Source organism: Leucopleurus acutus (assembly GCF_964270905.1).
Source record: "Leucopleurus acutus genome assembly, chromosome: X".
NCBI lineage: Eukaryota > Metazoa > Chordata > Mammalia > Artiodactyla > Delphinidae > Leucopleurus > Leucopleurus acutus.
The window spans coordinates 89,446,298-89,470,009 of NC_139148.1; the positions used below are offsets into that span (position 1 = coordinate 89,446,298).

Genomic DNA, 23,712 nt, shown 5'->3' on the forward strand with positions numbered 1-23,712 from the left:
TGGAATCTTCCCGGACCGGGTCACGAACCCGTGTCCCCTGCATCGGCAGGCGGACTCTCAATCACTGCGCCACCAGGGAAGCCCGCCATATTTATTTTTTGCATATATCTTTATTATCATTACTATCCCCACAGGCACACACAAAAACATAGGATACAGAGTGGTGTTTATTCACAATCAATGACATTTGGGGTATACGGTTAGTGTGTGTGTTTGTTTCCTAGGGCTGCTGTTACTAATTAACAGGAACTTCGTGGCTTAGAACAACAGAAATGCATTATCCCATAGTTTTAGAGACCGGAAATCTGAAATCAAGGTGTCGGCAGGCAGCGGCCATGGCTCACGGGCCCAGCAGCTCCGCGGCATGTGGGATCTTCCCGGACCGGGGCACGAACCCGCGTCCCCTGCATCGGCAGGCGGACTCTCAACCACTGCGCCTCCAAGGAAGCCCCAGAGGAGAATTCTTCCTTTCCTCTTCCAGCTTCTGGTGGCTCCTGACTTCCCTTGGTTTGTGCCAGCATAACTCCAGTCTCTGCCTCTGTCTTCACATGGCCTTCTTCCCTCGGTGTGTGAAATCTCCCTCCTTTCTTTTATAAGGACATTAGTCATTGGGTTTAGGGACCATCCTAAATCCAATCATCTCTTGAGATCTTTAACTTAATTATATCTGCAAAGACCTTATTTCCAACTAAGGTATGGGGGTGTTATGATTTGGAAATATTGGGGGGCACCCAATTCAACCCACTACAGTGAGATAAGTTATAAAATTAAGTGTAAGATGAGATCTTATGATTTGTATGTAAATATATAAATGTATGCATACATGTATAAATATATAATACCTGCATAAGTATAATTCTGGAGGAATATAATGCAGATGAAAACATTAGAAGGGCTTTTTTTAAATAAAATATTAATTTATTTAAAATAACAATGATAAAACCATTATATTCAACCTATAAAATTAACAGAAATAACATTTTTATGAAAATAATTATACTTCTAAAATGAAAATAGTAAGAAGAGTAGCATTGTTTTATACTTTGGGCAAATCTCTTTAATGTCTGGCATAATAGGAGATAGTGGAATTCTCATACCTGCTTCTACAGTCAGACTATTGTTATATGTTGCTTTGGTTGAGTCATATAAGAAAATCTAGCCTCACACAAATATGTAGCTGGAAAAGGGGAAAGTATTTTAACAGCCTTGTTAAATAGTTGTGGATTTTCTTCTTTGCTGCTACATGAAAACTCAGCAAGAACTTCCTTCCAAAGAGTTCACTATGGAAAGAGGGGGAAAAGAGTAACTTTATAGTGGAGACAAACACTACCTCAGACAAGTGTGATCAAGGTTAACATCAACAGTGTTAAGTCACATTGATCATATGTGCCCTTGATATGATCTGATGAAAAGAGCACTTGACCTCTGTGGTCTTCCTCCCAAAGCCCACAATTCCAGTCAAATCATGAGAAAAACATCAGACAAATCCCATTCGAGGGACAGTCTACAAAATAACTGACGAGTATTCCCCAAAACTGTCAGGGTCATCAAAAAGAAGGAAAGTCTGAGAAATTGTCACAACTAAGAGGACTCTAAGGAGGCATGATGACTAAAGGTAATGTGGTATCCTGGATGGGAGCTCTCTCACATAGCTCTTCAAATGTGCAGTCGGCAACGGTTCCACAGGCTTTATTCAGCCGCAGCTCTCTGCCTTGCACTTTTAGAATCCTTGGTCTAGTTAAATCACTTTGTTTCTGAGCCAGCTCATCAAACAACTTATCCATGACAGCCTCCACATTAGCTTCACTTGTGAGATAGTAGAGTTCTCCTGCAGCAGGAAGTTCCCTTTTCCGATGATCTATCCCAGAATCTAGCTGGACCATATTACAGTATTCCAGAAAGAAATACAGCATTGCCCACATACATGCATTCCACTCTCTCATTGCCTCAGAGACCTTCAGGACAGCTATGAATGGTACAAAGTTAGCTCTTTGGGGTCCATTTTAATAGAGAACATCTGGTGGCCTGTTGGATGTTGCCACAACAACGACCCCATTTTTTTTTTTTCGGTACACGGGCCTCTCACTGTTGTGGTCTCGCCCGTTGCGGAGCACAGGCTCCGGATGCGCAGGCTCAGCGGCCATGGCTCACAGGCCCAGCCACTCCGCGGCATGTGGGATCTTCCTGGACTGGGGCACGAACCCGTGTCCCCTGCATCGGCAGGCGGACTCTCAACCACTGCGCCACCAGGGAAGCCCGACGACCCCCAGTTTTGAACAGATTTTCAAAAAGCTGTTTCAGAATCATGGCATCAGCAATGTCAGTGACCTGAAATTCATCAAAGCATAAGAGACATGCTTCTTCACTGATTTCTTCAGCTATAGGAGCTATTGGATCGTATGATTTAGCCATGAGTCCTGGTTTCCTTTATGGCAAACTCTGTTTAAGGCGGTGTATTCTTTTGTGAGCATCTAGCATGAAACCATGAAAATGAACCCGTTTTTTCCTCTTCATTTCCACATAAGCATAAAACACGTCCATCATCATTGTTTTCCCTGTACCTTAGAAAGAAAAGGCCTTCTGCCTCTATACTGTATCCTTTAAGGTCCTCATGTAATTCCCGCAAACACTGTATGACTCTTCTGTGATGTTCATCGTCCTTTAGCTCACGAGCTTTGATCAGAAAGTCACAGAGGTCCAGTGGTCCATGACAAACAGCTAAAGCTTTTGAATAAACCTCTGTAGCAGCAGTTGGAGACATACTCTCGGGGGTCTGAACTGTATAGGCTTTACAAAAGGGGTTTCCAGGGGCGGTGACCGAAGGGGTGAGAGCAGCAGCCCAAGCCCTGCACCCAACACATCTTCCTCTCAGCCGGCTCGGCGCTAAGCGCCTAGAAGGGCTTTTCTTCAGATGGTGGGCTTTGAGGTATTATTATCTTATTTCCCTTTGTATGTTATCTATTTTTAACTGTAATAAATTCCCATTGCCCTTGAAATTATACAAAATATTAAAAAGGCTGGAGAAACATAAACATTTTCTGCTCCAAGCACAGGGAAGTTATCCACTTTAGTAAGGGAACATCCCTGAGGCACAGGAAGGGAGACAGAATGTTGGACGAGCCCCTTCCACAATATAACAGGACACAGGTCTCCAAATTCCAAACCACACTGATTAAGATCTGTTGTTTAAACTTTTGCCCAGCTAACTGAGAAAAAACCATGGGACGTTAGTTTTATTTCGCTGTGCCCTGATGAACAGTAATGTTGAGGGTCTTATCAGATGAGAAGCACTAGTGTGCACTAGTTAGGTGTGGGGCTCAGCTGCCACGCAGAACTGGTTCATATCTTAATCTTGTGACTGGCTAGCACTGCCATCACTGTGCCTCAGTTCCCTGATGGTTACAGTTCAGAAACAGTAGCTTCTCCTCACAGGACGTGGTGGGAATTAAATGACCAAGTATAGGTTTAGCACTTACAACACTGTAGGGCCAGAGGAAGTCAGTAATAATATTAACCATTCTTATTATTATCATACCTAAATTGACCATTAGTGCTTAAGGCCATTTTATTATTATGTGGGCTTATACTGATTGGCTTGAATTGACCTCCATAATATGATGTTTGTAGAAAAAAAACAGTTTACAAAACCGTATGTAGGGTATCATCTCATTGCTCATCTTAAAAATGCAGGTTATATTTGCATAACAAAATTTCTGAAAACAAATATACACTCACCTCTTAAGAGTACTTATCCATGAATAGTAGACACCAAGGTTTTCTAATGATTTTTGCTCTTTTTATCTCTTCTTGAGATCCCCAAAGTAACATGGGGTTATAGATAGTTTAAGAGAAAGGGACATTTGACTAAATGGGATCACAGATCATTATGGAACAATACTTAATTATCTATTTAACCAAAGTGACAATAAAAGAATTTAAAAGCAAATACAGCAGGTTACATAGTTGTGAGCAAAACGTAGCTATTTTAATACTGAGAAGACTGTTTTCTTATGTAATTAAAGACATGATAAACACAACATGAAGCACAGGAAATTATTTTGGAAAGAGAAAAACTATCACCTTTCTAGGCAGATTATTTAAAAGGTACAGAAAAACCTTTCCCAATCTCTTATCAAGAGCAGACCTACAGTCAAAGAAACCCTGTCTTCATAGCAGATGAAAGAAAATTAAGTTTTATTTTAACAAAAACATACTATTGATATTAAAGCTTATTATTTAAACATTTATGGAAGATTGGCTCAAGATGGGGGAGTAGAAGGATGTGTGCTCACCCCTTCTTGCCAGAGTACTGGAATCACAACTATCTTCTGAATAACCATTGAGAGGAAGACGCTGGAACCCACAAATAAAGATACCCCACATCCAAAGACAAAGGAGAAGCCACAATGAGATGGTAGGAGAGGCACAATCATGAAAAAATCAAATCCCATAATTGCTGGGTGGGCGACTCACAAACTGGAGAACCATTATACTACAGAAGTTCTCCCACTGGAGTGAAGGTTCTGAGCCACGTGTCAGGCTTCCCAACCTGGGGGCTCGGCAACAGGAGAAGGAATCCCCAGAGAACCGGACTTTGAAGGCCAGCAGGATGTGATTGCAGGACTTCCACAGGGCTGGGGAAAACAAGAGACTCCACTCTTGGAGGGCACATACAAAGTCTCATGCGCACCAGGACCCAGGGGAAAGGAGCAGTGACCCCACAGGAGACTGAACCAAACCTACCTGCTAGTGTTGGAGGGTCTCCTGCAGAGGTGGGGGGCGGCTTTGGCTCATCATGGGGGCAAGGACACTGGCAGCACCAGTTCTGGGAAGTACTCTTTGATGTGAACCCTCCCGGAGGCCCCCATTAGCCCCACCAAACAGCTTGCAGGCTCCAGTGCGGGGTTGCCTCAGGCCAAACACCAACATGGAGGGAACACACCCCTCCCATCAGCAGACAAGTGGATTAAAGTTTTACTGAGCATGCCCTGCCTACCCACCACCAGTTCCACTCATCAGGAAGCTTGCACAAGCCTCTTAGATAGCCTCATCCACCAGAGGGCAGACAGAAGAAGCAAGAAGTACTACAATCCTGCAGCCTGCAGAATGAAAACCACAACCACAGAAAGTTAGACAAAATGATTATGTCCTAGATGAAGGAACAAGATAAAACCCCAGAAAAAGAACTAAATGAAGTGGAGATAGGAAACCTTCAAGAAAAAGAATTCAGAATGGTGAAAGTGAAGGTGATCCAGGATCTTGGAAAAAGAATGGAGGCAAGGATGGAGAAGATGCAAGAAATGTTTGAAAAAGACCTAGAAGAACTAAAGAACAAACAGAGATGAACAATACAATAACTGAAATTAAAAATACACTAGAAGGAATTAATAACAGAATAACTGAGGCAGAAGAACGGATAAGTAACCTGGAAGACAGAATGGTGGAAATCACAGCCGTGGAACAGAATAAAGAAAAAAGAAATGAAGACAGCCTAAGAGACCTCTGGGACAACATTAAACACATCAACATGGGCGTTACAGGGGTCACAGAAGGAGGAGAGAGAAAGGACCCAAGAAAATATTTGAAGAGATAATAGCTGAAAAATTCCCTAACATGTGAAAGGAAACAGTCAACCAAGTCCTGGAAGCATAGAGTTCCAGGCAGGAAAAACCCAAGGAGGAACACGCCGAGACACATAGTGATCAAACTGACAAAAATTAAAGACAAAGAAACAATACTAAAAGCAACAAGGGAAAAATGACAAATAACATACAAGGGAACTCCCATAAGGTTATCAGCTGATCTCTCAGCAGAAACTCTGAAAGCCAGAAGGGAATGGCACAATATGTTTAAAGTGATGAAAGGGAAGAACCTATAGCCAAGATACTCTACGCAGCAAGGCTCTAATTCAGATTTAATGGAGAAACCACAAGCTTTACAGACAAGCGAAAGCAAAGAGAATTCAGCACCACCAGACCAGCTTTGCAAAAAATGCTAAAGGAACTCCTCTAGGTGGGAAAGAGACTAGCAACTTAAAACAACCCTGTACATATATAGACAGCTATATCAAAACTTCATGCGAGAAGATATACAGACTGCCAACAAACACATGAAAGAATGCTCAACATCATTAATCATTAGAGAAATGCAAATCAAAACTACAATGAGATATCATCTCACACCAGTCAGAATGGCCATCATCAAAAAATCTAGAAACAATAAATGCTGGAGAGGGTGTGGAGAAAAGGGAACACTCTTGCACTGCTGGTGGGAATGTGAATTGGTTCAGCCACTATGGAGAACAGTATGGAGGTTCCTTAAAAAGCTACAAATAGAACTACCATATGACCCAGCAATCCCACTACTGGGCATATACCCTGAGAAAACCGAAATTCAAAAAGAGTCATGTACCAAAATGTTCATTGCAGCTCTATTTACAATAGCACGGAGATGGAAACAACCTAAGTGCCCATCATCGGATGAATGGATAAAGAAGATGTGGCACATATATACAATGGAATATTACTCAGCCATAAAAAGAAACGAAATTGAGCTATTTGTAATGAGGTGGATAGACCTAGAGTCTGTCATACAAAGTGAAGTAAGTCAGAAAGAAAAAGACAAATACCGTATGCTAACACATATATATGGAATTTAAGAAAAAAATGTCATGAAGAACCTAGGGGTAAGGCAGGAATAAAGACGCAGACCTCCTAGAGAACGGACTTGAGGTTATGGGGAGGGGGAAGGGTGAGCTGTGACAGGGCGAGAGAGAGTCATGGACATATACACACTAACAAACGTAGTAAGGTAGATAGCTAGTGGGAAGCAGCCGCATGGCACAGGGATATTGGCTTGGTGCTTTGTGACAGCCTGGAGGGGTGGGATAGGGAGGGTGGGAGGGAGGGAGACGCAAGAGGGAAGAGATATGGGAACATATGTATATGTATAACTGATTCACTTTGTTATAAAGCAGAAACTAACACACCATTGTAAAGCAATTATACCCCAATAAAGATGTTAAAAAAAAAAAAACTTCATGCGAACAGCAAACCCAAAAACTACAATAGATACACACACAAAAAAGAAAAAGTAACCCAAACACAACACTAAAGATGGTCAGCAAATCACAAGGGAAGAGACCAAAGAGGAAGGGAAGAAAAAAGACCTACAAAAACAAACCCGAAACAATTAAGAAAATGGCAATAGAACACACATATCGATAATTACCTTAAATGTAGATGGACTAAATGCACCAACCAAAAGACCCAGACTGGCTTAATGGATACAAAAACAAGACCCGTATATATGCTGTCTACAAGAGACCCACCTCAGACCTAGGGACACATACAGACTGAAAGTGACGGGATGGAAGAAGGTATGCCATGCAAATGGAAATCAAAAGAAAGCTGGAGTCGCAATACTCGTATCAGAAAAAAGTAGACTTTAAAATAAAGACTGTTATAAGAGACAAAGAAGGACACTACATAATGATCAAGAGATCAATTCAAGAAGAAAATATAACAATTGTAAATATATATGCATCCAACATAGGAGCACCTCAATATTTAAGGGGAATATTAACAGCAATAAAGGGAGAAATTGACAGTAACACAGTAAGAGTGGGGGACTTTAATACCCCACTTTCATCAATGGACAGATCATCCGGACAGAAAATCAATAAGGAAATACAGTTCTTAAATGACACATTAGACCACATGGACTTAATTCATATTCATAGAGCATTTCATCCAAAAGCAGCAGAATACACATTCTTCTCAAGTGCACGTGGAATATTCTCCAGGACTGATGACATGCTGGGCCACAAAGCAAGCTTTGGTATATTTAAGAAAATTGAAAATATATCAAGCATCTTTTCCAGCCACAATGCTATGAGATTAGGAATAAACTACAAGAAAAAAACTATAGAAAACACAAACACATGGAGGCTAAACAATATGCCACTAAACAAGCAATGGTTCACTGAAGAAATCAAAGAGAAAATAAAAAAAAATACCTAGAGACAAATGAAAATGAAAACACAATGATCCAAAACCTATGGGATTCAGCAAAGGCCATTCTAAGAGGAAAGTTTATAGCAATACAATCTTACCTCAGGAAACAAGAAAAATCTCAGATAAACAACCTAACCTTACACCAAAAGCAACTAGAGAAAGAACAAAGAAAACCTAAAGTTAGTAGAAGGAAAGAAATCATAAAGATCAGATCAGAAATAAATGAAATAGAGACAAAGAAGACAACAGCAAAGATCAATGAAACTAAAGGCTGGTTCCTTGAAAAGATAAACAGAATTGATAAACCTTTAGACAGACTAATCGAGAAAAAAAAGGGAGAGGACTCAAATCAATAATATTAGAAATGAAAAAGGAGAAGTTACAACTGACACGACAGAAATATGAAGGATCATGAGACATTACTACAAGCAACTCTATGCCAATAAAATGGACAACCTGGAAGAAATGCACAAATTCTTAGTAAGGTCCAGTCTCCCAAGACTGAACCAGGAACAAATAGAAAATATGAACAGACCAATCACAAGCACTGAAATTGAGACGGTGATTAAAAATCTTCCAACAAACAAAAGCCCAGGACCACATGGCTTCACAGGCGAATTCTATCAAACATTTAGAGAAGAGCTAACACCTATCCTTCTCAAGCTGTTCCAAAAAATTGCAGAGGAAGGAACACTCCCAAACTCATTCAAGTGAGGCCACCATAACCCTGATACCAAAACCAGACAGAGATACCACAAAAAAAAGAAAATTACTGGCCAATATCACTGATGAACATAGATGCAAAAATCCTCAACACAACACTAGCAATTCGAATCCAACAATACATTAAATGGTTCATACAACATGATCAAGTGGGATTTATCCCAGGGATGCATGGATTTTTCAATATCAACAAATCAATCAGTGTGATACACCACATCAACAAATTGAAGAATAAAAACCACATGATCATTTCAATAGATGCAGAAAAAGCTTTTGACAAAATTCAGCACCCATTTATGATAAAAACTCTCCAGAAAGTTGGCACAGAGGGAACATAGCTCAACACAATAAAGGCCTCATATGACAAACCTACAGCTAACATCATAGTCAATAGTGAATAGCTGAAAGCATTTCCACTTCGATCAGGAACAAGACAAGGATGTCCACTCTCACAACTTTTATTCAACATAGTTTTTGGAAGTCCTAGCTATGGCAATCAGAGAAGAAAAAGAAATAAATGGAATCCAAGTTGGAAAAGAAGTAAAACTGTCACAGTTTGCAGATGATACTATGTATAGAAAATCCTAAAGATGCTACCAGAAAACTACTAGAGCTCATCAGTGAATCTGGTAAAGTTGCAGGCTACAAAATTAATACACAGAAAACTGTGGCATTTCTATACACTAACAATGAAAGATCAGAATGTGAAATTCAAGAAACAATCCCATTTACCATCACATCAAAAAGAATAAAATACCTAGGAATAAACCTACCTAAGGAGACAAAAGACCTGTACTCCAAAAACTATAAGATGCTGATGGAAAAATCGAAGAAGAGACAAACAGATGGAAGGATATACGATGTTCCTGGATTTGAAGAATCAATATTGTCAAAATGACTACACTACCCAAGGCAATCTACAGATTCAATGCAATTCTTATCAAATTACCAATGGCATTTTTTCACAGAACCAGAACAAAATATCTTAAAATTTGTATGGAGACACAAAACACCCTGAATAGCCAAAGCAATCTTGAGAAAGAAAAATGGAGCTGGAGGAATCAGGCTCCCTGACTTCAGACTATACTACAAAGTTACAGTCATCAAAACAGTATGGTACTGGCATGAAAATAGAAATATAGATCAATGGAACAGGATAGAAAGCCCAGAAATAAACCCATGCGCCTATGATCAATTAATCTATGACAGTGGAGGCAAGACTATACGATGGTGGAAAGACAGTCTCTTCAACAAATGTTGCTGGAAAAACTGAACAGCTACATGTAAGAAAAATAAAATTATATCATTCTTTAACACCATACACAAAAATAAGGTCAAAATGGATTAAAGACTTAAATATGAGACGGGACAACTCCTAGAGGAAAACATAGGCAGAACACACTGACATAAATTGCAGCAATATCTTTTTCAATCCGTCTCCCAGAGTAATGGAAATAAAAAGAAAAATAAACAAATGGGACCTAATTAAACTCAAAAGCTTTTGCACAGCAAAGGAAACCATAAATAAAACGAAAAGACAACCCACAGATTGGGAGAAAATGTTTGCAAATGATATGATTGACAAGGGATTAGTCTCCAAAATATACAAATAGCTCATGTGGCTTAATATCATCAAAACAAACAACCCAATCAAAAATGGGCAGAGCACCTAAATAGACATTTCTTCAAAGAAGACATACAGATTGCCAACAAACACAGGAAAAGATGTTCAACGTCGCTAATTATTAGAGAAATGCAAATCAAAACTACGATGAGATATCACCTCACACCAGTCAGAATGGCCATCACCAAAAAGTCTACAAACAATAAATGCTGGAGAGGGTGTGGAGAGAAGGGAACCCTCCTACACTGTTGGTGGGAATGTAAATTGGTACAGCCACTATGGAGAACAGTATGGAGGTTCCTTAAAGAACTAAAAATAGAGCTACCATATGATCTTGCAAACCTACCCCTCGGTATTCATCCAGAGAAAAACATGGTCCAAAAGGATGCACACACCACAATGTTCATTGCAGCACTGTTTACAATAGCCAAGACATGGAAGCAACCTAAATGTCCATCGACACAGGAATGGATAGAGAAGTTGTGGTACAGATATACAATGGAATATTACCCAGCCGTAAAAAGGAATGAAATAATGCCATTTGCAGCAACATGGATGGACCTAGAGACTGTCATACTGAGTGAAGTAAGTCAGACAGGAAAGAGAAATATTGCATGATATCGCTTATATGGGGAATCTAAAAAGAAATGATACAAACGAACTTATTTCCAAAACAGAAACAGATCACAGACTTACAGAACAGACTTATGGTTACCAGGATGGTAGGATGGAGGGAAGGGATAGTTAGGGAGTTTGGGATTGACATGTACACACTGCTATATTTAAAATGGATCACCAACAAGGGTGTACTGTATAGCACAGGGAACTCTGCTCAATGTTATGTAGCAGCCTGAATGGGAGGGGAGTTTCGGGGAGAATGGATACTTGTATATGTATGGCCAAGTCGCTTTGCTGTGCACCTGAAACCATCACAACATTGTTAATGAGCTATACACCAATATAAAATAAAAAGTTAAAAAAAATCCAAAAAAATAAAATAAAAAATTAAACCTTTATAATAAATTCATTCAATTTTAGCCAGCTCGATCATACAAAGTAAATTTCTCTTTCTCTCTCCTCTACTTTCTATATCCATTTAGTGTGTCCTGTATTCTCCTCTTTCTCATTCTGAAACAACAAGTCATTCTACTGTAGGACAAAATTACCTTTTCCTTTACCAAAAATGCATCTCCATACCTCACACCTTTTCTTATCCCCAAACATTCTACTTTTCTTACATACAGAGATGAAATAATTTCCCATAGTAATTTTAGCAGTTTTAATTATATGTATTAATTAGAATTCTTAATGCTTACAAACCGTAAGCTCTAGTGAAAACTAGGAAGTAAGCAATTGTGAACTGTCTGTTCCATACCAACAGTTTGTAGATTGGCAAATTTATGAATACATTTGATAATTTTTAAAAGCATGTGCTTCCTCATAGTACAAACTTTCAATGTGGCACAAGACATTTTTGCTAACAAGACCAAATATCTTTTGTTCCTTTTTAATAAGGGGACAAAAGTAGGTAAACCTAGACGTATGTTTAGCCATTAATGTTTCAGTGTATTATTTTGAAATGATCTAGATATTACAAGAATATCCATAATTTAACTCAGCAAAATTCTAAGGTTGTAAGTTACTAAAAGTTACTAATTTGGGAAACTATTTTTAAGGAGACATTATAAAACATAATTACTCCACAAGTACAGAGCCCACGCACTCTGGAGCCCATGCACCGCAACTAGAGAGTCTGCGCACCCCAACTACTGAGCCCACGTGCTCTGGAGTCAACACACCACAACTAGAGAGAAGCTTGCGTGCTGCAATGAAGAGCCTGCGTGCCACAATGAAAGATCCCACGTGCCACAACTAAGACCTGACACAGCCAAAAATATATTAAATAAATATTTTTTAAAAAAATAATTACTGTTTGAAAGTTCTTTTATACACTTTTATCTTATGTACATTTACTTAATTCACTTGCTCTTAACAATTATGTTGAGATCACTCATGAAATTTTAACAAGATATTAAGCAGCTAGCCATAATCTTGTTATTTTTCTTGCTGGCAAATATTGTAAGACATAACATGAACTTATGACTCGTACATCTAGGTAGAACAAAAGTTGTATCTGCATTATATTTAATGTTGATACCTCTGAAGACATGTCTGTCTTAATTAATCCAACAAACAAACTAGTTTTTATTTACTTTAGATTATCTCAGATCATGTGAACTTGAAAAACATTTGTGTTAGTTTCTATTTTATTTCTGAGAGTTTAGCAATACTTAATTTATATAAGTACTTATTTTACTTTAAGCCAATCAAATAGAGATCTTTTACAAATCTTTTACCATTTGGAGGTAGAGCAGTATCACACATCTCTAACATACACATAGACATACAGACAAATAAAGATATAGCTTTCATTTTAAAATTTAGCAATGATATAGGTACAATAGTTTAAAACTCACTAATTTATAATAGAACACTTGGATTCAAACTGTGTTTCTGGCAGATGGAAAAGTTAAGGTTATCTGCTCAGATGGCTAAAGCTTTTTACCACTATTTGTAGAGAAGACTTTTAAGATTTTTTCATTTGTCTAGTTTCCAAATAGCTCCTTTTTTATTTCTTTAATTTCTGACAAGAATCACCTCCCTGAACTTTGCATTTAAAAGAGATGCTCTCAGGTCCTAGAGAAGACAGAGTTGAAAGTCAACATGTCTAAGGCACTGAGAAAAGATGTAAATTTTCTCTAAGAATGAGTTTTGGTGCATATTTGCCTATTATCAAAGGCCTAGGATAATTATTGTTTAAATGTTCCTTCTTTTTCTTTGTCATTTGTTTCTATGTATGTTTTTAATTTCCTCTTTGATTTCTTCAGTGATCTCTTATTTAGTAGCATATTGTTTAGCCTCCATGTGTTTGTGTTTTTTATATATATTTTTTCCTGTAATTGATTTCTACTCTCATAGCATTGTGGTCAGAAAAGATGCTTGACATGATTTCAATTTTCTTAAATTTTCCGAGGCTTGATCTGTGACCCAAGATGTGATCTATCCTGGAGAATGTTCCGTGTGCACTTGAGAAGAAAATGTATTCTGCTGCTTGTGGGTGGAATGTCCTATAAATATCAATTAAATCTATCTGGTCTACTGTGTCATTTAAAGCTTGTGTTTCCTTATTTATTTTCTGTCTGGATGATCTGTCCGTTGGTGTAAGTGGGGTGTTAAAGTCCCCCACTATTATTGTGTTATGGTCGATTTCTTCTTTTATGGCTGTTATCATTTGCCTTATGTATCAAGGTGCTCCTATGTTGGGTGCATAAATATTTACAATTGTTATGTCTTCTTCTTGGATTGATCCCTTGATTACGTAGTGTCCTTCCTTATCTCTTGTAACAGTCTTTATTTTAAAGTCTATTTTATCTGATATGAGTATTGCTACTCCAGCGTTCTTTTGATCTCCATTTGCATGGTATATATTTTTTCCATCCCCTCACTTTCAGTCTGTATGTGTCCCTAGGTCTGAAGTGGGTCTCTTGTAAACAACATATATATGAGTCTCGTATCTGTATCCATTCAGCCAGTCTGTTTCTTTTGGTTGGAGCATTTAATCCATTTACATTCAAGGTAATTATCGATATGCCCCCTAAGAGTAGGCAACAGTCAGTAGGACACTAGCTGCAAATGGGGTGCAACCCACATTTCTTTCTGACTATATTCTTGGGGCCTACATCCTGACATTCGAGACACCTGCACACACAAGAAATGACAACCTATGTGCCCTGGGCAGGCAGAAAGCCAAGCCAAGTTCTCAGAACATACAAGACAAACAGGAAAGTGATAGCTGTCCCTGGGAGGAAAAGGATCAATAGCCAACGGGTACCTAAAACCAAATTCACCAGTCACAATTCAAAGAATTAAATCTTACAAATGTCTTTCTTCTGCCAATTGGAATTTGGAAATGAAGAGACACTGTAAGATTTTAACCTTCCCCTCTTGACTGGACACTACAGACAGAGATCCAGGAGAGCTGACTTTGGTAAGAATTCTTACCCTTAGCCAGCTTCTGCCAGTTTTTCAGGATCCCATCTGTAGACTCCCGAGCAAGTGAGGTGCCCCAGTGGAGCCCTTCATGGTTGCCAAAATGGTAGGAGAGGAAAAATAATTTTCCCTTTACCGTTCGAGCTCTTGGCTGAGACCCCCTGTAATAAAAGACATTAACAAGAGAAAAACAAATAAGTTTGTTAATATGTATACTTCATGTACACGTGGGAGATTCCCAGGGAAACTGAATAACTCCTTGAGATGGCCCATGCCACCACCTTAAAAACAGTCTTCAGCCAAAGGCAAAGAAAGATGTTGGGGGTGGGAGGAGAGGCCAGTTATTCGAGGTTACCAAGAAAAGCAAGGTTAACAAGGGTAAGGTTTGTTATGCCGACTAAAGTTGGTGCCTTCTCCATTGACAAGTGTTTCATGTGATTTCAAGTCCTCCTTCAGAGGGAAGAACAGAGAGGGAGACACTTACTAGTGGAGATTTCCGTTATAAATGTAAATGTTCCTTACAAAAGGGTAACTTCTACTCTGTTTTTAGAGATTTTCTTGTGTCTGCTGTTTCTTAAAATAATCAGCTCAAAATACTCCTTACACCACAGAAGCATATTTTGGGTGGCATGTTCTGCTACCCTTCACAGCAATGGATAGTACAAATATAAATGGAGTATTCATGTAAAGAACAATATATATACCAAGTACCATTTGAAGACACATTAGCTAACAAAATACATGAAAACATAAAGAGCTGTTATTTTCAATGAAAAAAAGGCAAGTTGCAGAATATGAATAATGGGATTCTATACTGAAAAAGAAAACATGTATGAATAAATATTTTTGTGTATCTCTGATTACGATAATATTTCACCTACAGACAAACACATCTGGAGAAAATGCACCAATCTATTGAGAGTGGGCAACTTTGGGTCAAAGGACAGGTATCAAGCAGAAGGGAGAGTCAGGGTAATTTCATATTATAAATATACATTTCTGTATTGTTTGAAGAATTGTAAACAGGAAAATTTATTAAGAGAAAAATTTGAAAATAGAAAATACTTTTTACAGATAAATAAGTTACTTGAGATTTTAGTGTTTTGGAAATATATTCAAGGAATACCCATTTATGGAGGAAAGAAGCTGAGTACAATTTTTGATAATGCATTTGTATGTGTAAGTGTGTCTCAGTTTGGGTTTATGTGGCTGAAACTTGATAGTTAATCTGTGTGCTTCTGTGCCTCAAGTTCTATCACCCTAAATATTCATGGGCTCTGGAGCCATGCTATTTGGGTCCAAATCCAAGATGTGTCACTTTCTAAGTATGCTAGCTTAGCCAAAATACTTAACCTCCCAGTTCTTTACTATCTTCATCTGTAAAATAAGGATGAAAAATGTCACACTGCAATTCTGAGAATAAATGTTACTTGACCCAAAACAAATGTTGGCTAATTTTAATACTTTCATGTTTTTATGGGCCATTAGTATTCTTGTAAGCACTGAAATTATGACGCAAATGGATGTTTATTGACATTGAATGACATTCAATTTGTGTTGCTAGTGAAGAAAGGCAGGGTATAACACTATAAGAAAGATGAAATTTTATTTTTAGACAGAAGTATGACTATACTTGCAGAGGAAAAGGAACAGGATGGTAAATATCTGGGAAAAGATAATAGACTATTCTTCTTTTCTTGAGTTCTGTTAAAAGATAAACTGAGGCATATTAAAATTTTTACAAATTTAATTGAACAAAGATTGATTCTAATTGAGCACCAAATGGGAAGGGAATAGGAGTGCTCCACTGACAGGAGCCAGGAGAATGGGTTACTTAGGAAAGGTACGGAAACAAGGAAAAGAAATTATTTGGCTGGCAACAGCTTAAAGCTCACTTGGCTGTTTGTGGTTGGTTGTCCTTGGTTTTTGATTTTGTAACCTTGAGGCATTTACAGGCTTAGATTTTGGTTTGCTTACATGGGCCACCATGGCATTAGGGCCACCTCTAATGGCCCCCTTGTTTAATTATTTTAACAATTCTACCTTTTGGTATGAGTGGCACTCTCAGTCACCATCAAAATTGTTCCTGTCTCACCATGAAAACTTGTAGATTATGATATCAGGTCCACAGAAGAATTACTTTTGCTATTTATCTCATTGTTCATCTTGTTCCTGTTTCTTCAAGCACAGTGAGACCATCTGATGGCTGTGAACATGCATTTAAGACCTTTGAGAGAACACAGAGCACCAGGGAGACTACAATGATGACTATCAGGAGGATAATACCAAGAGAGTAATGTATACTCTTTAGCTAGGGCCCCCATGAACCAAACCAGTTGGCATCAAATAAATCAAAGAATGTACCTGGAAAGGCATCAACTTGTTTTAGCTAAGTGTCTTGTTTGTTAATTCCTTGTATTGGCTACAATACCAGAGGTGTTTATCCAGGTACCACAATAGGTATTTGTTATGGCACAGACTGCTCCTTGTTCAGCCAATAAGTAATCTAAAGGAAATCTCTTATCTAAAGCCATCTTAGCAAGAAAAGTCTAGGGACTCTGTTGTATAACTATGGCCTTTTTCTTGTATTCAGCAATAGTTGCCAGAGTTAAGAGGCATTGTCTTCCCATGCATTAACAGAGAGAAAAAGCAAGTACCAAAAAGGCAAGAGGAATAAGAGTTTCATATTGGAGATGAGGATCTTGATCTGTGATCTTGGGAGAGCCGTCCACCTCTAGATGCCTCAAGATGCTGAGGAACCTCCCTAGTCAACTTTAAGTTTAGATCTCCAGCCCTTATGCAGTTTCAAGAGTCTGGAAGTGATTCCTGAAACTTGACTCTTGAATCTTGGGTCAAGATTCGAGTGCCTGCAGTTTGGCTGCTATCTGGATAGTGAGGGGGACATGGTATGATCCCTTTCAAGGAGGTTGAAAGGAAGTCTTTGTTCTTATTGATTTCAGGTCAGAAGGGTGGGAGAAAATTGGAAGTGTTAGTTTGGAGAGTTGTAGCCAGTATCTGAGGAAACTGGAAGAATTCAGGATCCAGTCCAATTTACAGGTAGATAACAAAACCTCAAAGATAATGAACATGAATAGAACCTGATATCCACAAGGATGTCTTATACTTTTTTACTAAACATCTTCTTCTCTCTACAACCACTCTCTCACTTCTATTAAAGATAATCACAGTAAGACCAATTTGTTTGCAAAACAGGTCTAGTCTCATTAAACTTGGCCTGATGTTTACATAACTGTAGCAAGAGTAGTGACTGGCCACAGAGGCTATTTTAAATTTTTCTTTGCTGGAACTTTTTATAAGGAATCTCAGTTGGACATTTAAAAGCCTCTTGAGGCTAAGAAGCCAAGCCTGAGACTTGCCATCAAACTTTGCCTACAATACCTATAGATCTGGGTTAATTCCTTTCTTCTTGAAGTCTCCTCAATTTCTTGAGGTTTCCGGGCCTGCAGGAAGAGACCTTCCTTCCTTACCTGGGAAAGCTGCTGGGAACGCAGCAAGCAAGGTAACAGGCTGGTTTTCCAAGAGGCTTTACTGGCTCCATAAAGTCAGCCTCAGTTCCTTAAAGTTGTGTGGTCTATATTCTATGCATATTCTGAATTATGATATTCTGTCAAAGCCATAATATAAACAATGTTTCAAATTGTATTCTAAAAACAGATTCTTACTGAATTTATGCAAATAACTAAATAGCCATGAAAATAAGAACACTCAACAAATTTCCTAATTCTGGAGGGATCAGATACGGAGAAAAATGAAATGTTTCAATTCTGTTTACAAAGGTATACTTTATCAAATTGCTATACATCATAGACAGCTTAAAAGAAAAAGGTTTCTTTAAACTTGTAAATAAAAACATTAAAGAACCAGCAGTGTTTCACATAAAAAGTCATAAAAATTATAATCATCCCCATCAGTTCATTCAACCCATGTTATTAATTCTTGTTCTACTTGAATCTAGTTTTTCCATTAGAGCTCTGGAAATTCTTACCCAGTCAGTAGTATGCCCTTAAACTTTTCAGAAACCTGTATTCTATAGTACTTTTCAGAGTTTTCTCCATGAACCTCTCTGAAGATGAATCACTTTTGCAAAAGCATCAGAGTAAAACAACAACTGTCTGTAAATGACAAAAAAAATTTTAAATGCCCATGATTAAATACCTGATGAGAGTTTATTATAATGAAATTGACTATGAAATTTGGTTATTTATGTGACATAACACATATCAAGATAATAACCAGAATTATGACTGATAACATTATACCAGGACATACTAGATTTCTAGGACTTTCATACAATTTCTGGAACACATATTAAAAACATATATCCATACAGATATAACCTAAGAAGGTTTAGTATCACTTATTTGACAATGCTTCCCATGTATTTCACCATATCCAATAAACCTAATAATTTTAACATCTTACCAGGTGAGAGACAAAACCTTTGAGATTTTCCGGAAGCCCTCTGGGAAATCTCAAAGTTAATTTAAGGTTAAAAAGATTCCATTCATAATTTGGTTTTGGGAAGTTGTCAAAAATGTCAAAAGGTTTGAGCATTTGATGAAATAGGATCATAGATCATTATGAAATAACTAATTATTTATTTAACCAAAGTGACAATAGAAGATTTTAAAGGCAAATACAGAAGGTGACATAGTTGTGAAGAAAACTTCACACTTTTAATATCGAGAAGACTCAGTTTTCCCAAGTAACCAAAGACCTGATAAAGACAACAAGAAGCAGAGGAAATCATTTTGGCATGACATAAAATCTTTGTTGACCAGGCAGACTACGAAAAGGTAAAGAAAAACCTTTCCCAACAGCTTATCAAGATAAGACCAATAGTCCAAGAAAATGTTTTTTTTTAACAGAGAGAAAACCAAATTCTGATTTTACACCAATGTAATTTTGATATTAAGACTCACTCTTTAAAAACAAAAATAAATTCATTCCAATTTAACAAGCTTGACCACACATACAATTATTTTCTCAAGAGTCCTTTTCCACAAACCTTCTATACATTCAGGTTTTGTACTGTATTTTCTCTTCTCTTTCATTCTGGAACAACCAGCCAGTCTACTTTAGGACAAAATTACTTTCCTTTTCCCTCAGGAAAAAAACATGTCCTTCATACCTTTCCTTATTCAAAAAACACATTCTAATATCCTTACCCACTTTTCATAAACAGTTGTTTTCTTTTGCCCTTATTATTTTGAAAGTTTTAATTACATACACTGATAAGAATTCTTAACCCTTAGAATTCTTAATTTCTAGTTAAAACCAAGAAGTAATCGTGGACTGCCTGTTACATTACCATTCTGTGGATTAGCAAATTTATAGATACATTTCATAATTTCTAGAAGTATATTCCTCTTCATAGTAAATTTTTTTAATTTGCCATAAAATATATTGACTAATTGACCCAAATATCTTTGGTTCCTCTGTAATAAAAAGTAGGTAAGCCTATGTTCAGTAACCAATGTTTCAGTATATTATCTTATATGGAAATTATCTAGATATTCAATGAATATTCATCATTTAACTTAATTTAGTTACTTTAAGGTTTCAAGTTACCAAAAAGATTTTGGAGACTATTTTTAAGTAGATATACCATAAAGCATAGTTATTATTGAAATGTTCATTTGTAAACTTTTACTTACCTCTATTTAATTTACTTATTCTTAACAATTATGTTAGATTACTCATGAAAATTTCATGAGGCATTAAACAGCTAACCATCATCTTGTTAAAAAACAAAATTCAACTGAATATATTTTAAAGATCTTATTGGCTTTATTCAGTGACTTATGAATTGGGCAGTATCCAATCTAGTAGATAGAAAGTAGCTCTGAAGAGCTGTAGAAAATGACTTACACATGGAAGAGAGTAGGAATAAGGAGGTTATATAGGCAACAAAGTAGATTGGTTATTGCCAGATTACTTTTCTTCAGAGGACAGAAGAGATCTATTAGGCAGATTACCAAACAAGTGCTGATCAGGCAATTCCTGATTGACTGGTATAAGGTTCCATTTCTGGGAAAGCCAAAACAGTAATGAAGTCTTGGTTTGGTGGGGCTTACCATAAGTGACTCCATTTTGGACCTGTTGCCACGTTTTAAAGAATCTTAATTTATTTTTCTTGCCAACAAATTCTGTAACAGATAACTTGAACTTATGACTACTATACCCAGATAAAATGAAAGTTGTATATCTGCATTATATTTAATAATGATTACTCTGATGTGTTTATTTTAATTAAACCAACAAATTTAGCTTTTTATTTACTAAAGATTAACCTAGATCACTTGAATTTGAAAAATATTTCAGTTAGTTTCTATACTTCTGAAAAAAGTATACTTAATTTATATAAGCACTCTTTTTTGTTTGTTTTTTGTTTGTTTGTTGCTGTTTTAGTATTTGTTTACTTATTTATTTACTTTTGGCTGCCTTGGGTCTTCATTGCTGCATGCGGGCTTTCTCTAGTTACAGCGAGCGGGGGCTACTCTTCATTGCGGTGCGTGGGTTTCTCATTGCAGTGGCTTCTTTTGTTACGAAGCACATACTCTAGGTGTGCGAGCTTTAGTAGTTGTGGCACACAGGCTCAGTAGTTGTAGCTCGCAGGCTCTAGAGCGCAGACTCATTAGTTGTGGCACATGGGTTTAGTTGCTCTGCGGCGTGTGGGATCTTCCTGGTCATGGGCTCTAACCCATGTCGCCTGCATTGGCAGGCAGATTCATAACCACTGCGCCACCAGGGAAGTCCCTGTTTTCATATTAAAAAAAAATTTTTATTCAGTCTTTTGAGATCTTCGTGTTTTATAACATATTTTAATTTTTTTATATATTTCCATTTCTACTTTCCTCTTCTGTTGTTCTGTGTTTTTTCCCTTTTCATTTTATTTTAAAATTTTATTTAAAATTTTATTTTAAAATCAGTTTTATCAGATTATTCTGTTTCCTTGCTTTATTCTTCAATTAGCACACTGCTATGGTTTTGTTTTTAGGTTTTGTGTTTTTCTGAGTTCTGACTCAAATTGTTTGATTTTGTTTGGGGGTTCTGTTTGTCTGGTGGTTCTCTCGCTTTTTGTCTTATTTGGTTCTGTTTTTGTTTCTTTTGCATGTGTGTGTTTCCTTGTTTCTCTTTTTGTTTGTTTGATTTCGTTTTTACCATTTCTCTGGGGGCTTTTTTGTCTTTTTTTCGTTCTTTAATATATATATTTTTTATGTTTCTATTTCTGCATTGCTTTTCTATTGTTCTGTCTTGTTTCTCCTTTCTCTTTTTTTAATTTTTTAAAATCATTTTTGTCAGTTTGTTTTTTCTTAGCTTCACATATCAGTTGGTACTCTGCTTTGGTTTCGTTTTTGGTTTTTTTTTTTTTTTTACTTTTCTTTTAAATTGGTGATTTCGTTCTTTGGTTCTTTTGTTTTTGTGGTTGTTCTCTTGCTTTCTGTTTTATTTGGTTCTGTTTTTGTTTCTTGTGTGTGTGTGTGTGTGTGTGTGTGTGTGTGTGTTTCCTTGTTTCTGTTGGTTTGAGTCTACTTTTTACCATTTGTCTGGGTTTTTGTTACTCATTTTTTTTTAATCCCCTTTACTGCCAGGACGAGTGACTTGTGGGGTCTTGGTTCCTCAACCGGAAGTTGGGCCTGAGGATCTGGGGTGGGAGCACCAAGTCCAGGACGCTGGAACAGTAGAGAATTTCTGGCCCCAGGGAAGATTAATCACTGAGGGCTCTCATGGAGGCCTCTCTCTGAATCCAAGACCCAGCTCCACCCAACTGCCTGCAACTCCCAGCGCTGGACACCTCACACCAAACAGCAAGAGAGACAGGAACACAAACACACCCATCAGCACACAGACTATCTAAAGTCATACTAAGCTCACAAACACCCCAAAACTCACCACCTGATACGGGCCCTGCTCATCAGAGAGAAAAGACTTAGCTCCACCCACCAGAACACAGGCAGCCGGCCCTCCCATCAGGAAGCCTACACAACACACTGGGTCAACCCCACCACCGGGGGCAGAGAACAGAAGCAAGAGGAACTACACCTCTTCAGCCTAGGGAAAGGAGACCTCAAATACTGTAAGTTAGGCAAAAAGAGAAGACAGAGAAATATCTTGCAGACAAAGGAGCAAGATAAAAACCCACAAAACCAAATAAATGAAGAGGAAATAGGCAATCTATCTGAAAAAGAATTCAGAGTAATGATAGTAAAGATGATCCAAAATCTCGGAAATAGAATAGAGAAAATACAAAAAATGTTTAACAAGGAACTAGAAGAACTAAAGAGCAAATAAACAGTAATGAACAACACAATAAATGAAAAAATACTCTAGAAGGAATCAATATCAGAATAACCGAGGCAGAAGAACGGATAAGTGAGCTAGAAGATAGAATGGTGGAAATAACTGCCACAGAGCAGAATAAAGAAAAAAGAATGAAAAGAATGGACGACAGTCTAGAGACCTCTGGGACAACATTAAGGGCACCAACATTAGCATTATAGGCATCCCAGGAGAAGAAGAAAAAAGAAAGGGTCTGAGAAAATATTTGAAGAGAATATAGTCGAAAACTTCCCCAACATGGGAAAGGAAATACTCAATCACGTCCAGAAAGTGCAGGGAGTCCCATACAGGATAAACCCAAGGAGAAACACACCGAGACACATATTAATCAAACTAGCAAACATTAAACACAAAGAAAAATTATTAAAAGCAGCAAGGGAAAAGCAACAAATAACATACACTGGAATTCGCATGAGGTTAACAGCTGATCTTTCATCAGAAACTTGGCAGGCCAGAAGGGAGTGGCAGGACATATTTAAAGTGATGAAAGGGAAAAACCTACAACCAAGATTACTCTACCCAGCAAGGATCTCATTCTGATTCGATGGAGAAATCAAAAGCTTTAGAGACAAGCAAAAGTTAAGAGAATTCAGCACCACAGAAAACAGCTTTACAACAAAAGCTAAAGGAACTTCTCTAGGCAGGAAACACAAGAGAAAGAAAAGCCCTATAAAAACAAACCCAAGGGGCTTCCCTGGTGGTGCAGTGGTTAAGAATCCACCTGCCAATACAGGGGACTCGCGTTTGAGCCCTGGTCTGGAAAGATCCCACATGCTGTGGAGCAACTAAGCCCGTGCACCACAACTACTGAGCCTGTACTCTAGAGCCGGTGAGCCACAACTACTGAGCCCATGCAACACAACTACTGAAGCCCAAGCGTGCCTAGAGCCCATGCTCCGCAACAAGAGAAGCCAACACAATGACAAGGCTGCACAC

At 37.8% G+C, this 23,712-nt stretch overlaps 1 pseudogene across 1 annotated transcript in view; it reads right to left on the reverse strand.

Annotated features, from left to right (window-relative positions):
- Positions 1–1,592: 1,592 nt before the first annotated feature.
- Positions 1,593–23,712, reverse strand: part of LOC309978611 (AFG1-like ATPase) — a 34,368-nt pseudogene continuing 12,248 nt past the window's right edge. Inside the window, exons 4-5 of the transcript in view lie at positions 2,279–2,905; positions 1,593–2,085 (exon numbers count right to left, since the gene is read on the reverse strand). The product of the transcript in view is annotated as an AFG1-like ATPase (transcript). The remainder of the gene's footprint in view (positions 2,086–2,278; positions 2,906–23,712) is intronic.